This window comes from Falco peregrinus, chromosome 1 (genome assembly GCF_023634155.1).
Source record: "Falco peregrinus isolate bFalPer1 chromosome 1, bFalPer1.pri, whole genome shotgun sequence".
NCBI classification, from domain to species: domain Eukaryota; kingdom Metazoa; phylum Chordata; class Aves; order Falconiformes; family Falconidae; genus Falco; species Falco peregrinus.
The window spans coordinates 19,088,733-19,104,075 of record NC_073721.1 but is presented as its reverse complement, the minus strand read 5'-3'; the positions used below and the strand labels follow the sequence as shown (position 1 = coordinate 19,104,075).

At 48.7% G+C, this 15,343-nt stretch overlaps 1 long non-coding RNA gene across 1 annotated transcript; it reads right to left on the bottom strand.

The window, feature by feature from the left end:
* Nucleotides 1-6,117: 6,117 nt before the first annotated feature.
* On the bottom strand, nucleotides 6,118-14,588 carry LOC129785787 (uncharacterized). The gene is made up of 3 exons (XR_008750022.1): nucleotides 14,142-14,588; nucleotides 13,635-13,949; nucleotides 6,118-6,208 (listed from the first exon to the last, which is right to left on the bottom strand). It is a non-coding gene; the product is annotated as an uncharacterized LOC129785787 (long non-coding RNA).
* Nucleotides 14,589-15,343: the final 755 nt, after the last annotated feature.

Below are 15,343 nucleotides of genomic sequence, written 5' to 3'. Positions count from 1 at the left end.
GCCTTTCTAACTCTATCAGCATGGTGGCACCATAAAGATATGCGCTATCTCCCCAGCCATTTTGCAGCCCTGGCAGCGCTCACAGCTATAATAATGCTTTAAGCTAGCTCTCCTAGTCTGCACCGTCACAACAACAGCAGGTTCACTAAAATCAATTAAATACTCCTTTCATAAGGTCAGTTTAAATCCTAAATGCAGACTAAGCCGGATGAGTTGATGCTTAGAGGTATAAGGTGCATTCTTGCTCCCTCTTACAATCTCTCAGCCACGGATGTGGCCAACTCCAGGTGACAAAAGCCAAGGCAGGGGTGACTTCTCAAGCCACTCCGGGCAGTTGTGTAAAAGCACAGCTGCCTACGTGTTTGGAGAAAGAGAGTTAAGTGACCAAACAAATTGTTTGTTTTTTTCCTGAATCGTTCATCCCCATCTATTCATAACTACTCACAGAATCCGTGGAATTCGTTGTGTGGTTTGCATCTTCAAAACAAATGAAACAACAGTATGTCTAAACCAAACAAACCCCAACCCAAAATACAGTCAGCAGGCTAAAGGCGCATGAGCAGCCTTCGAGGCTGAAGTGTGTGTATACTCTGGAGGGCTCCAAAAATGTGGATGGGAGGAACATGCTTAAATTTCAGGGAATAACAGAATTCCCAAGGAGATTTCTTATAAAGGCGGGAAAAAAGAAGTATTTAAGCAATGATTATGCTGCAATTTTTCTTCCAGATGTGCCATGCCATTGGGATGTTGTGCCAGAAAATTGCATTTTCTGACATGGCAACATGCTGCTCTGGCTGTGGTGGTGCTGGATGCCTGTCTGCGGCAGCCCAGGCACTGCTCCCTCCTGAGCTCAGCTCTCTGGCCAGCCTGGCCACAAGGGTTTTGCCAGTGCATTCAAGGGAAAAAAACAATTCAGAAAGCTCAAAGATTTTGGCAAGGAGTGGCTGCTGGAGCCAAATGTCCTTTTTTCCCAATTTTTTGGTTAGAGGTTGTCAAAAAGCTGGTTTTAGACAATTCTAAAGGAGAAAATACCTTTTGCATAGTCAGCATAGAAAACCATGCTGACTTACTGTTCTGAAAAGAGGTCAACCGCAAAACTGTAGCATTTTGACTAGTTCAATACACCTCCTGACAGGAGGGCCACAGGGACAGGTGTTATGTTGCACACTCCCACATCACATTCCACGTGACTCTGAGCCGGGGTGAGGGCCACCGACATGGCTCATGGTTGCTGATGTTTAAATAGCCAGGGTGACCTTTCCACACCCTCACCCCATGCCACATATCCCAAACACCTCTACCTCTCAGGGGTCACTAGTCTAGGTGTTCAGACTTTTATCTCACAGGAGCCCTCAGGTCTGTCCGAACAGCCCCAGCAAGCTGAAGGAGGATCACATTAAAAATGACAGCAAAAAAACAGAAAAGCCATGAAAACAACCTGGCAAGAGGCAGAGCACTCTGGCCATGGTGCAGGGCAGGGGGGAGCAGGCAGTACTCAGGCACTGACTCCCTTTTTGGCTCACCTCCCCAGAGGCGTTTGGGGAGGAGGTGAGAATCCTGAGGGAGAAATGGATGCAGTATCTTGCCCTGGTGCTGCAGGCTGAGGGTCAGCCTGAACTGCCCAGGGGTCTCCCCATCCTGCAGCCATCCCTGCCACCCCCCCCTCCACCAGTCCAGGTCTTGCCCTTCCCAGTGTTTCCTGCCTCTGCTGGCTGCCTGGGGGGCCAGGCAGGGGTTGGGACGTGGGAAATCCTGCCGCCTCCTGCCAGCTGGCCCTGCTGGCTCTGGGTGACACATCCTGGGTGGGAGCCAAAGCCCTGCTGCAGACCCGTGTCATTTCTTGCTTGTCTCCTCCAGCAGCCGCCGCTGTGCCAAGAGGTCCTACCGGCACGGGAGGGCTGTACCCAAGGGGGTGAGCAGGATGCCTGGGCTGAGTGCACACACCATGTGGCCCACAGCCCCAGGGTGCAACTGGGGCCACCACTGCACCTTTGCTCTCGCAGGTCACCCTGCAAGAAGTGAAACAGCAGCACCACTTTCAAGTTGCAGCCGCTCCTGATGATGTTTCTATAAGGTGAACTGGAGCTGAAGAGAGTGGCCAAGCAGCTTTCCCTGCAACCTGGGCTGAGGCAGACAGGGAACATGGGTGAGGGTTTGTTTGAGAAGTGTCCAGAGGACATTCCCTTGCAAAGCCTCAAAGACATTCCTGATAGTTCCTGGGCAATGCCAAAATCCTTGCAGCTGCCCCACACCAGCCTCCAAGCCCCTGTAATGGCAGAAAGCAACTTGGTTTGTGGCAGGGATGTGCAACCTCCCTCTGACCTCCAGTCCCAGACCCCGAGAGCCTACTGGGCCAGCGCTGTCTCCTCCTGTGGCCCAGGTCTCTCCTCTGCCCCCAGCTGCTGCCACAAGGAGGGATGGAAAAGCCATTCGGCATCCCTCCGAGCCACTTCCCTGCTTGCACGGCTGACCGCCTCCAGTGCTGTGGGCTCCCAACCTGCCCAAGGAGAAACCAGACCAAAACAAGCATTGCGGAGGCAGAGGGAAAGGGGCCAGCCTTTTTTTTTTTTTTTTTAGGGGATATTGAAGATTGGAGCAGAGAGCCAGCAGAGTGAAAAACAGCCACATGGGGACTGTGAAAATAGGAGCTGAAGGGAGGAAGATGGGAAAGGTCTAATAAAGTCAGTCACAGTATATAAAATACACAAGTGCCCACCTCCTCCAGGAAGGTTGTAGGAGGGGTTTTTGGTAGTAATCCCTGGTTGTTTGAGACTGTTCAGGCAGGCAGGGTATGGATCTACAACTGGGTCTGGATTAGACCAAGAAAGCTTAGGTTTTCATCCTGTCAACCTGAAACACAATTCTTTCTCCTCACAGCATTTTGGTATTACGTGGCAGAAATCAAAGGAGGTCAGTTGGCCATGAAAGGATCCTCCAGCCTCAGGTAGCTCTCCCGAGCTCTCAGCCACACCCAGACCCCATATGGAAAAAAAGCATTTCCCACATCTGAGCAAAAGTCATAGAGGGAGGTTTGCTCCTAGAATTCAGACCCACAGTCCCACCAGCATCTGCTCAGCCCCAGAAAAATTCCTCAAGTCTCATCCTAGCATATAATGACCTCAGATCAAAACCTGTGCTGAGCATCCCATCTCCACTTGGCCACAGTGTGGCACGGGGTCTGGGAGTGGTGAATAGCTGGGTACAGTCATTGCTGCCACTGAGGCTTCAAGGCTCTTTCCCAACCTGTACCAAGTTATCCCAGATCCTGGCAGACAGTGGGGATGGAATCACGCAGATTGTCTCTTGAAGGGAACTGAGACACTGCTGGAGAAGCCCACTGTGACCTCTGAACTCAAAAAGCACAATGCCAAGGAATGACATCTCACTCACAGGTAGTCACACCCGGTCCCAGACCAAGTGATCTGAAGTAGCAGCTTCCCAGCCGAAGGAAACTTGTATTTCCTTATCGCTCGCTATAAATACAGCTGCACTGTTTTCCTGACTGTGTTATTTCTATGGTCATTATCACATGCACTCAGATAGCCACAGCACAATCACACACTTCACAGTCTTCTTGCTCCCCTATTCCCGGCTTTTCCAAACCATTTACGTTAACACCCCACCATGACCTGAAGCTCTTCTATGGCAATGGGTGACACTGCCTGGGACCTTCACATCCGTGCTGAACAGGCCAGTAAATGAACTTGTCTTCCTTTTTCCCCTTCTTTGCCATGCAGGGTCCTGGCTCAGAGTTAGGGATGTACTCAAATGTCACTTCTGGTAAACATTTATTTTTGTTGAGGAACATGATGTGTTTATAGGCTGTGGAGTGGGCCAGCGAGAAGCAATGGGCATGCGCCAAGTCTTGCAACATCTTGATACTTCTCAGTGCTTCTGAATACCTTGGTCTCCCACAAGGGTCATGTCTGGTCCTTAGGGCATTTTAAACACAAGGGAAAAAATGCATTGGGGAAAAGTATTCCCAAGGTCTCGGGCATGTTTAAACAGCACGACAGTGCTTTCAGGTGGCCTGCATTGCATCAGCCTGGAGACAAAAGGGAAACACCCCCAGAGCAAAGGGTCTGAGATGAGACAACAGCTGGCTGAATGTGCCTTCATTTCAGCACTGCCCAAAGCTAACCAAGACTTCACCTGCCACATCAGCTTTGGACCATAGCTTCATTTCCCTCAATGGATTAGCCAGCAGGGTACAGGACATTTTTACAAACAATTTCTGTGTCCATAGGATATTTGATGGAGACAGGCAAGTTTGACTGGTAAAAAGGAAGCCTGAGCCTTTACGAGACATTTATTATTATTGTTTCTCTGTATCAAAGTTGTCCTTCAGAAATACCATGATCTTAACAGAATGAATGGATGCCTAAGCGTTATGAGAAATCAGCACTTACTGCTGCCAAGACTTCACAAGGGATGTGAGTATCTGTAACCAAGTACTATGATCTTGATGCTGAAATACTCAGGTGATTCATCTATCACACATGTGGCATAGGAGGTCACATTCAGATGACGTCAAAATTCAGTGAATATCTTTTTTCTGTGCTCTGTATTCTAGTTCTGAGTTTCCTTCTCCAAGCTGGCTCAGAAACACCAGGAGAATAATCATTCCTGTAGTTTTATAGCATTTATATGTCAAGTCTAGGAAGGAACTTGAAAATGGAGTACTGCTATGGTTTGTGTTCCCACTGAAGAGAAAAGGTTGAAACTTAAAAACAGTTGAACTCAGTTTTGATCTGATCACTGGAGAAGAGATACTTAGAACACATTTCACTTGTAATGATTTTTAAATTTAAACCAAAGTAGTTCCTGTTGTTTCTTACTGGGACTAAAAGGAAAGCCCAAAAGTCCTGATGTGGACTAGTCAAATCAGGCATTTTCCAGTGTTCTACAATCTGGATCATGGATTTTATCTCTTTTCCCGCACAAACCTGTATAGCTTTACCTCTTGCTTTTATGAGCTGCTACCCTACAAATCCATTTTAGTCTGACAAGAAACTCTCCCTCCTATGTCTGTACACAGGTCTAAATACACTGATTTTGAAACATTACCTACAGCAAAGACAGACCCCTTCATCATTTCATCCACCGTTATCCTACTGTTGACCATACTAAAATACACTTTGATACGCATGCCACCAGACGCTGTCAAAAAGCTCACATTGGGCACCAAAAAAAACAAAAGGAGAAACCACAGAAAATGGAGATGCTGCTTTCAGATGCTCATCCAGACACAATTTTCCCTGCCTCTTTCTTTTCAAGATAAGCTTCAGCTACTCAGTTTGGATATACACATTGAAACTCCCAAAACTTCGACTTTGGATATGAGTGGTAGCTGGCACTTCTCTGTTTTTTTCTACACAGTCAGATGCATCAAAAGACTGTAAGGAAGGCTGAATGATTCATAGTAAAGGAATGAAATGCCATTCACAAATGTTTTTTCCATAGCAATTTGTCACTTATTGTATTGAAACCACTTCTGAAGATGTGTCTGAAAGAGCCTTTTGATATTAGCATGATTTAAAACATAATGCAATTAAACAATCCCATAATATTTCTGTATGTTATATGAGCGGGACCTCAAGTGACCACTTCATTCAACCCCCTGATAAATGGCTACTTTAACAGAAGGATGGCTATTATTCTGCAAGATACCTCAAATAGTTGTTTAACGCCAAGGAATTCAAATCTTCCCACCCCAGAGGCATTTTGTCACACCAAAATTTAGCAGCTCAGCTCTGGTCTTGGGTCTAGCCTAAATGTCTCAACCCTTCTCAAATCAGCCAAGAAACATGCACCTCCCAAGAGCCGTTCTGCTCACTTCAAAATTGATGTCTAAAATTAATGAGAACATTTGCCCTCTAGATGTCTCTTTCTCTTTTTATTGACCACCTGGATGTCTATCACTTTTCCTATCATTTCTGCCATATGCAGAGTTACTATTTACATACATACCCGACATGTTACACACATGTCCACGACACTGATTTCCTATACCTCAAGCACATTGTTACACAAGTCTGCATAACTTTGCATTCGCATACCACATGACATTAAAAAAGCTTTCAACAAGATGTAGACAAAAAAGGCCCTTCCAAAGTGCTAGCCATCCCAGATGCCTACCTGCTGGGCAGTTGCATCGCTGGTGTGTGTCTCGAACTTCTCTATGTCTTGGCAAGTGGAACTTTAATTTCTGTCAGGGGAGGAAAAAAGAGCAGAAGTATTCATTAATACCATTGAAACCAAAGCCTCAAATTCTTGGAAAAGGGGGACTGGGGGTGCTGCCCAAGTAGAGATGAGAGAGACAGAGCAGAACAGTTTGGGAATTAAGAAAGGCATTAAAGATCATAGTCTTTAACTAGAAATGTGGGGGTTGATTGGAAGCAGGCTGAGGGAGTTTCGTAATGGCCTCCAAATGTGGTCCTCCTGACAGGCATTACAAAATCAAGAGCCAGCAGTGGCGAATAAAGAGGTGACTGTGTCCTCATGAGAAAGCCATGTTTTCAGAAGACCCACTCAGCAGATGAAAAACAGAGATCTGAAGCAGGTACACTTCTCCTCTGTGGCACACACTTATGCTCATGGAGACACCTGGACAGACAGAATAGTCCCACTGAAAAACTGTGGCTGAAGGTGGCCTGATTAAACAGCAATGGCATTTCCTGAAATCTTCAGAGGCTGTGAATTTTTCTTCAAGCATAGAACAAGACAAAACCTATCAAGAGCTTCAACAAGGTGGAATCACATCAAAATTTGCATTTCCAATGCGTTTTTGGATACAGTGCCAGCATGTAAGTCTCCTGCTCTCTGGCTCCATCTGTGAATCTCTTAAAGGGGCAACAGTCCACCTGAGGCCACCACATCTTCCCTCACTGGAAACATTATTAAAATTGACCCAAGTCCTGAGCAAAATGTGCTTTAGGGACAGCATCCACACCACCACTCATAGACTTTATTAAAAGAACTGATTTAGTGAAGAAAATGCAAATCAATCCAAATAAGTTATTCATTAATGCCTGTGAACCGCACTGGGTTAATGATTTGAGATTATTTGAGAAGACTGACTGCCAGGATGCCTGTACTAAGGAGTCACTCCCTCTTCCATTCTAACCCTCAAGCCCAACTGTTCATCCCAGTTGCACCTTATTATTGTCCAATCTACTTCACAACTGAGGCCAAAATTTCAAAAGAAATAGCCTGATGTTGGGCTCAACAGAAGCCCATGCCCAGGATCATATAGAAATTATGTGATTTGCACAAGTAAAAAAGCACCTTCCTGCAAGAAGGTATGAGTCTGGGGAAAATTTCTCTTAGGAAAAAACTAAAGCAGCATATTTCTGCCTGGAATGAGGGAAGGCAGAACTGGCTGGAACACTTCTATTTTTCACTTTGAAATGACTGGCTTCCTTATTGCAAGTCAAAATCACTAAGGGTTGTTGTGACTGACTAGAAATTGAATATTTTCAGAGCTTTTTTTTTGCATGGTAGGCTGAAATGTTTTGATAGTGAGTTGATTTGATATCAGGGCAAGGAAAGGGTTTCACACAAGGAGAATTGCCAGTTCCCATAACAGCATTTTATCTGTATTTACCTTCTCAGTTTAAAAACACAGATATGTGAATCTTCGCGTTTGGGCACTTTCCCATCTAGCTGCCACCCCCAGATGGCATGGCTTTGCCCTGCAGCACTGCCTGGCTTCAAATGCTTTGTGCTAATGGTCAAACATGGGCACAAACCAGACAGTGGAGCCTTTATTTGGATACTCACACTGGTATGTAGACATACGCGTTCCCATTTCCATCTCCACATGTGCCAACCAAAATGTCTGAACACTAGACTGCCTCATTTGGGTGGGGTTCCCATGTTTGGGAATTGGGCTTAGCACAGAGAAGGGGTGATGGTTCACACAGGCGGGAGCAGAAAGTAATTTCCTAGCCAGAGAGGGTCCGAACAGCCTGGCTGCAGTGGGGCCCTTTACAGGACAGAAATCTGCAAGGAAACGTGCAACAGACCCCTGCCCCACCAAGCGCAGAGACCTCAGGGGCCAAGGGGGAATGGCTCAGGGGGGAAGGCAGAGCTAGGGTGTGCTGCAAGAGGGTCTTGGCTGGGTTGCTCTGCCGGCACACGAGGAGAGGAGAGGAGCAGCATAACTGGACTTACTAGGGAAGTGATGACCCAGCAGGGCTTGAGCATGACTAGGAGAGGAACAGAAACGATAGCATTTCCCCGTAACTATCTGCAAGGTCAGGGTAGTGGAAACACCTCAGACAACTGAAATAGCCTTCTCAGGGATGGGGGCTCCTTGGGAGGGAGGTGCAAATACTGCTGGGCAGGGCTGGGGGGTACAGCCCCAAGCACTGGTACCATGCAGCCATCAGGCACTCACTGGCATTGGGCATTTTCCCCATCCCTGGCCATCGCAGTGCTTCCCTGGAGCCCAGGAACTCTGCACATCCCTGGGGAGTGCAAAGGGCAGTGGTGCCGTGGGATTGCTCCCCTTCAGCAGGAGGCAAAACCTACTAGGAATTTAGGAGTGCCTGGAGTTCAGTTTCCTGCACAGTCTATTAAACAAACACTAACTGCAACAGAAAAAGTCCTGGCTTCTGGAGACCTCAGTTCAACTTCAGGTTGAGATGGTGAAACAAAATGAATTCCCGGCCTTTTCTGCTTCCTTCATTACCAATGTGCAAAATACCACCAACTCAAGAAGTCAGCTTTGCTCAGGAGAGCCAAAAGAAAGGGCTTTCCTCTAAAACTGGCCTTTCAAAGAGAAAACTTTAATTCCCAGGCAAAACAAAATCTTTCCGTTTTAGGGCAAGGTTGACTTCTGTAACCAAAACCAAAAGAACATGGTCTCTGGCAGTCTAGTGTTTAAGATTTCCTTTCTTGGATCTGGGGTTTGCTATTTCAACTGGGGGACACCTAGAGGATGAAACATCAGAGCAGCAACACCTACACATATGAAGGTGGCTGAAAAAGCCTTTGCCAGAACTGGGGCCACAGCTGACCAGCTCTGACCTGGGGACTGTGCAGCTCTGTGTATTTGGGGAGCCGAAACGGAAAAACCTTCTGTCTGCATGAGGGCTATGCCAGAAAAGTTGGGTTGAAACACATGCTGGAAACGGGCAATAAAGCCAGCACGGGCTTTTCCCTTGGGTTTTGTTAACTCACTGCTAGCGTGACAGGACAGGGCTGACTTGGGTGGACAGAGCAGTGAAAGCGAGACCTCTTCTGACATTAAAAGACCATGGCTGTGGCCTCCTAAACCTTGCAAGTGCCTGTCTATTTTGGATGGGCACTTGAGATTAGGTGAAAGAGAGGGCACTTCTTCAAAGGGGGCAGATTAATAGCTCTTTAGCACATGTAGTTGTTTGCAGTCACGCAGGGAGGTGAAATCATTTCCCACCACTATCTCCAGCAGCTAAAAGAAACATGTCTCAAATAGATAATCTATTACAACCATAAAGAGGATTTCAGGGGTGGGTGGTTTTGTTAACTCTTATTGTTTTATCTCCAATTTAGCTGTTTTTTCTTAAAGGGCCAGCTTCTGGAATCACAGGACCATGTGGCATAGAGCAAATGCAAACAGCGAGCCCTCCCTGATAGAGCAAAAAACCTGTAATTAACACCATCTAGGTTCAAGGACTGCAAGCAGTTGAAATGAAGTGGGACTTAGCTGCCAGAGAAACTGGAAGAAAAAAAATAGATCTCATGATTTTGGGGTGGAAAACACTAAGCTAAAGATTGAGGCAGTGGATGTTTAGAGCAATCTTGCTGACCCTGGGAAGCAGAATTGAGCAGTGTGCTTTGAGACACTGAAGAAAAAGGAGGAATAAAAAGCTTTAAGTCAGGAGGGAAAAGGAGTTTTCAGGTATCCTTCCTTTGCTTCCATAAGTAAGGAAATAGTCCCAGGTAAATGAGCCTATTGGGAAAGCAGTGAGGATCCATGCTCCCTCCCCATCCATGGCACAGTCCCTGAATCCTTTCAGCATCACTAAAGACACAAAAAATACCCTCAACACAAGCCTCTGAGAGCCTGAGCGCATTCAACGCAGTGCAGAGGGACAGCTGATCTTCCCCCAGACTTTACAGGGTAACTGCTGTTTTACACATACACACACTTCTCTCTACAAGCACACAGATTCTGGGTTTTTTTCCTAGTAGCAGCACTGAATCCATCCCGCTCTCCACCCTGATGAGCTTTTGGCAAATGAAGTAGTACCAAATGTTACCTGGCACAGGGAAGGACTGTGTTTTCTTCTTTGGAAAGAAGAAAACATTTGCCTCTCCTGCAAATGCCAGTAGTGAGTTTATTTGTGCTCTTTGTATGATTTTATAGTATCCCATAAATGCAGAGGAATTCCTGCACAGAGTTAAAGTTCTCCCTGATCTACCTGGTATTGCCCTGTTCCACACAGAGGTTTTTGTGGGAAAACTCAGTCAATTTGTGTCTGGTAGAAAATTCCCATCTGGTATTCACTGACACTGTTCAGAGGTTTACACAGCAGTGAATGAAGCAGCACTGGTCAGGCTGCTTCTGGGAAAGCATCTGCCGCCCTCTCCCCGCTCATCCTGATCCGAGCTGGAAACACTGCTACAGCAAGCCATGGGCGCTCCATAACTGGGCTGCAAGACCAGGAAAACATCCCCACCAGGTGGCTTAAAATTTACATTTAGAACAAACCAACCCAGCTCCTCTCCCTGCCAGTTTGCTTTATATTTGCTTGTCTGGAAGATGGGCACCTAACAGGACTTTGGCATTTTGCACTTTTCAGTGCAATCTGCATGGCGTCCCCATGGCTGCTCACAGACCCTCGGGAACCTCTGGGCACAAATACAGCACAGTCTGGAGGCCACCGCACACTCCAGCACAGAGCAGTAAGGGGTTTGAGCATAAACTTAGAGCTCCTCTGTCAGCACTTGCAGACTTTCCTTCTTCATGTTCCTCCAGCTGATCTTCACAGCCACCAAAGCTAGAAACGTGCTCCTGTGCCCATGCCCTCACCTCCCACATCCCTCCCTGGCTTAGACCAGCTTTTTGCAAAGCCAGTTGCTTTAAAGCTTTGCTATTTTATTTTATGATGGATAACACTGAGCTGGCAGCTGTGAAACCCATTAAGGTCGGAACACCAGGAAACTCTGTGAGGATGTGGCAGTGAGAAGCAGTGAGGGTCTGAGCAGGGGGGGAATGAATATTTCACTTTCACGTCCATCATGGCAAACCCAGCCACAGCCCGTCTCCCCCCAGTCACACCAGGCACTGTCTCTTGCTTTCCTCATTTTAATTCCTACATCCTTCCTCTGCTCCTCTATCTTTCCTGGTTTTCCCTATCCTTGTCCCTCATCAGCCAGTCCAGGACACCCATCCAACTTAGCCCCACTTCAGACCTAATGAAAAGAAGGACCAGGAGATTTGGTTTTCTTTCCTAAGCAAAAGCCCATATGCCACCCCACCATCTGTCTGCCAGCAGACCCCCTCCCTGAACCTCAAGCCACTTGGCCCACACCAGTGCCTCTGGCTGTGCTGTGGAGGTCTGAAGTAGCTGATTTAGGACTTTAGCTGAAGCAGGCAGCAGAGCTGGGGACGGTCTCCTCCCCACGGGGCACAGCCCTCCTTCCCCCATGGGCAGCACACCTTCCCAGGTATAAAGGGACAGGACACCTGGGTCAGGCATCCCTGCTCCTCCACAGGCTCCATCACCTTTTTCCAAGCTATTTTTGCAGTTGTGCCCCATTGGAGAGCTGGTAACCCCGACAGTACCTGGGAGCAAGTGCCCCTCAGGCAGTGGTTCCTGTCCCATGACTGCTCTCCACATGGACTGCAAGGGGGCTGGGACCACGTCCAGGGGCTCAGGAGGGGCTGCTTAGAGAACAGAGGTGCTGCCGGGCATGTGGGCATCACAAGAGCCTCATTTCCTTGCTAAGCCAGGCTATAAAAAGGCGGAAAGGTGCAGCGGCCAGCAGAGCCAGCAGGACACAGGGGGCCATCCGGCCCCCGGGCACTGCTCCCGGGAGGCGTCCTGTGGCACGTCTCAAATCACTTGGTAGACATAAACTGTGACTTCCCTGGAGATTCGTGCCAGCAGCAATGAAGGGACTGCTACACATTATCCCCCGCCCAGTGTTGGGGAAGGAGTCCCTGTGAAAGGGCGCAACCACAAGGCACAGGTCCAGCCACTTGCAACACTTCTACCTCCCTTAAAAGCCTTTTTTCTGTGGGGTATTGCTCCATGGACACTGTCTCCCCCTTATTCCTCATCCAAAGAGACCATTCAAAACCACATTTCTCAGCTCCTACGAGTTTGTTGACTTGAGGTTCACAGTTTTTGGCTGCAAACCCCAGCTGATCCAGGGACTGTTCCCATAAGACCCATAAACAGTAGCCAAGCCTGTCAACTGTAGGTTTAAACTCCTCACCACAGACCTTTTCTGCTCCTAGAACACAGCGGGGGTGGGGGTGGGGGATGGTTCTGGGGTGGGGGGTGTCCCCAGGTGCCAGGCAGCACTGCCCTGCGGCAGGTCCCAATAGTCACTCTGATCATCCCATTCTTTGCCTCATTTGGCAACAGCAGCACACGAGATCTTTTCAAGACACAAACAGGTTTTGGGCTAGCCCTGGGGATCTCTCCAGCCTGTCTCTAGCCAAGGCTGGAGTAAGCACAAAAAAAGAGAGATGGGTGGAAATGGCCCCAGCCCTGAATACTCAGCCTTAAGCCTCCCCTAGAGCTGTAAGAACAGGTTAGTGTGGACCTTCCTGGAGACTGTAGAGATGTGAGCCACCATCTGCTCCCTGACACATGTCAAAACCACTTCAAAGCCCTGACAAGGCAAGGAATACTGCAGGATACTCATCCTGCCCAGGGTAGGGGTACCCAGGCAGCCCTCAGTAGCATCAGCACAGCAAAGTAAAATGTCATCAACAAAAATCTGTACTTTTGTGCCCTCTTTATTGGTCTGCTGAAGCTCAGGCTTCTTCAGCAGCAGCTGTGCCCTGTCCTCAAAGGAAGAGCCCACTGTCTCCGGTGGAGTTTGGATGGGGTTCAAGCAAGCATAGCACAGCCATATGCTCTGCTCTGATGCTCTGACAGTACCAGAAACTATCCTGGCAGTGCCAGGGTATCTCGTTTTCCTCAGTCAGGAACCACGGAAGAGGTCAGGGCTGGCATGGCAGCAAATGAAGCCTATCATGACATCGGTGTGTTTGCAGTTACTTCCTCCTTCGGCCACACCAGCTGTAGCATGCCTTGCCTGTCACTCTCCTGGGGCTCAAACCCACACTGAATTCCCAGGTTTAACCTCTAGCTCTAACTCTTACAGCAGGCAATGCCACCTGTCACCAGATGGGTAGGGCTGGAGGCTCTTCCCTCCCTGCTAGGACCAGGTATGAGGTTTCTCCCTTTGCAAAGTGCCGGGGCTCAGCTACAGCATGGGCTGAGCCAGAGGGAAGCAAATGGCAGGTGGATCCAAGAGGCGGGAGGGACCTGAAGGCATGGGAAATTCAACTTAGCAGCATCACTTGTGCAGAGATACACTTTTAAGGGGGTTAAAAAACAAATAATGCAACTATGCAAGCATCCATGCGCCTAAAATCCATACACACAAAATGAAAGGATACCAACCTCATCAAGCAGTTGGTCAACTCGTCCCAAAATAGCTGTCTCCATTTGGTCTGCTGAGAGCCAGGCAGGGAGCTGTGTGGGTCTGTCTGCTTCCAAGTGGGACACCCGGGACTGCAGATCGGAGGTCCGAAAGTACAGCAGGAGGCTCAGCACCAGAGAAAGCAGGGAGACACCAGGCAGCCCTGAGCCCAGCAGGAGAGGGAGGCGGCAGCATCTCTCCCCATCGCTGGTCCTGGAGGGAGCCACGCACCCCCTGTCAAAAGCTGCCTCGCTGACGCCTTTCCAGCTCTTCTCTTCCAACATTCCCTCCCTGTCCTGAGAAACAATAAATAAATAAATAGAATAAATAAAGCCTCACTCCTACTCCAAGAAGCACAATCCAGAAGGCATAGAAAAAGAGCGTCCAAGGGGATCCCAGTGCCAGCAAATGACAAACAACAGCAATAATGACAAAAGTGAATGGGGGGGGAGGGAGGTGTCGTTAAAAAATAAAAACAAACCACACACACATAAAAGGGGTGCAGAAAAAAAGGATCCAACTGCAGCAAAGAGTGGGAGAGGAAAAAGAAAAATCTGGTCAGGATATTTTTTTTTCCTCCTGTGTTTCAGTCTTTTGGTTCGCTGGTAGGTTTTTGTTTCCTTCTAAGCTGCCAATTTCAGTTCCTTCGCAAACTGGCCAGGAGCTCGCACATGAAAGTCCCCATTAGAGAGAGGTAATTCTCAGCTGCTCCGGCGACGTTGTGCTCTGGCTGATCGTGGCTCCCCTGTAACATGACACACTCCCTCCGAACTACGGGGCTGGGATGAGCGAGCTGCGCGGCTTCCCAAAGTAACCTCCTCTGCTCACCCTCTCTCTCCACCTCTGCCTTGCAGCATGATTTATTTATTTATGCAAAACACCAGGGTGGGATCAGGCAGCGGGACGCCCCTGTCCCACTCAGTCCCCAAACCACCTCTCCGCCGCCAGCCCTTCCCTTTGAAGTTACACTCGCCAAGGTTATTTATAGCGGCAGGAAAGAGACTGTAAAGCAGAGGCTGGGCTCACACCAGGCTGCGTCTTTCTTTCCTGCCCGCAGCCAAAGGGCATTTTACAAGATGGTACAAACAGGCTGTCGCGTCCCCCGCGCAGACCCCAGGGCAGCTCTGAGACACCAGCAGTGGGGTAGTCTGACCCCAATATTTTGAAGAGAGCAGCCATGCAGGGTGAGAACCAGAGGGACACATCTGGAAACAAGACCTGGCAGCTGAGGGCTCTGCAAAAAACAAGCAAAGGGCAGCAGGGAGCAACACCCCAGGCGGGCAAGCTGCAGTGCGAGGGGGGAACCTTTTGGGCTCGGTTTGGGCATACAACCTACCGAGCCTGGGGGGCACCGAGGGCGGCCAGAGGAACTGATGTGCTGAGGCCCTCTAGTGAAGCAGAGCTTCCCGTCACCTCCTCCGTGTCCTCCCAGGCATGAGGTGCTGGACAGAACACCCCCTTGGCGGGGAGCAGTCTCCCCAATACGTGCCGTAGAGCAGCTCTGAGCCACGCGTCTGGGAAACAAAGCCTCTTTCTGTTCTTCAGGAGCAAGGGAGGCCCACCTCTCCCAATTTTTCCGAGTATGACATGCAATATTTTATCCTCCAGGGTGACATGCAGGCTCTACTGAGCCCCTGCCTGTCCATCTGTCCATCCTTTGATCCCCTTCTTGAGTGCACACAGCAGTGAA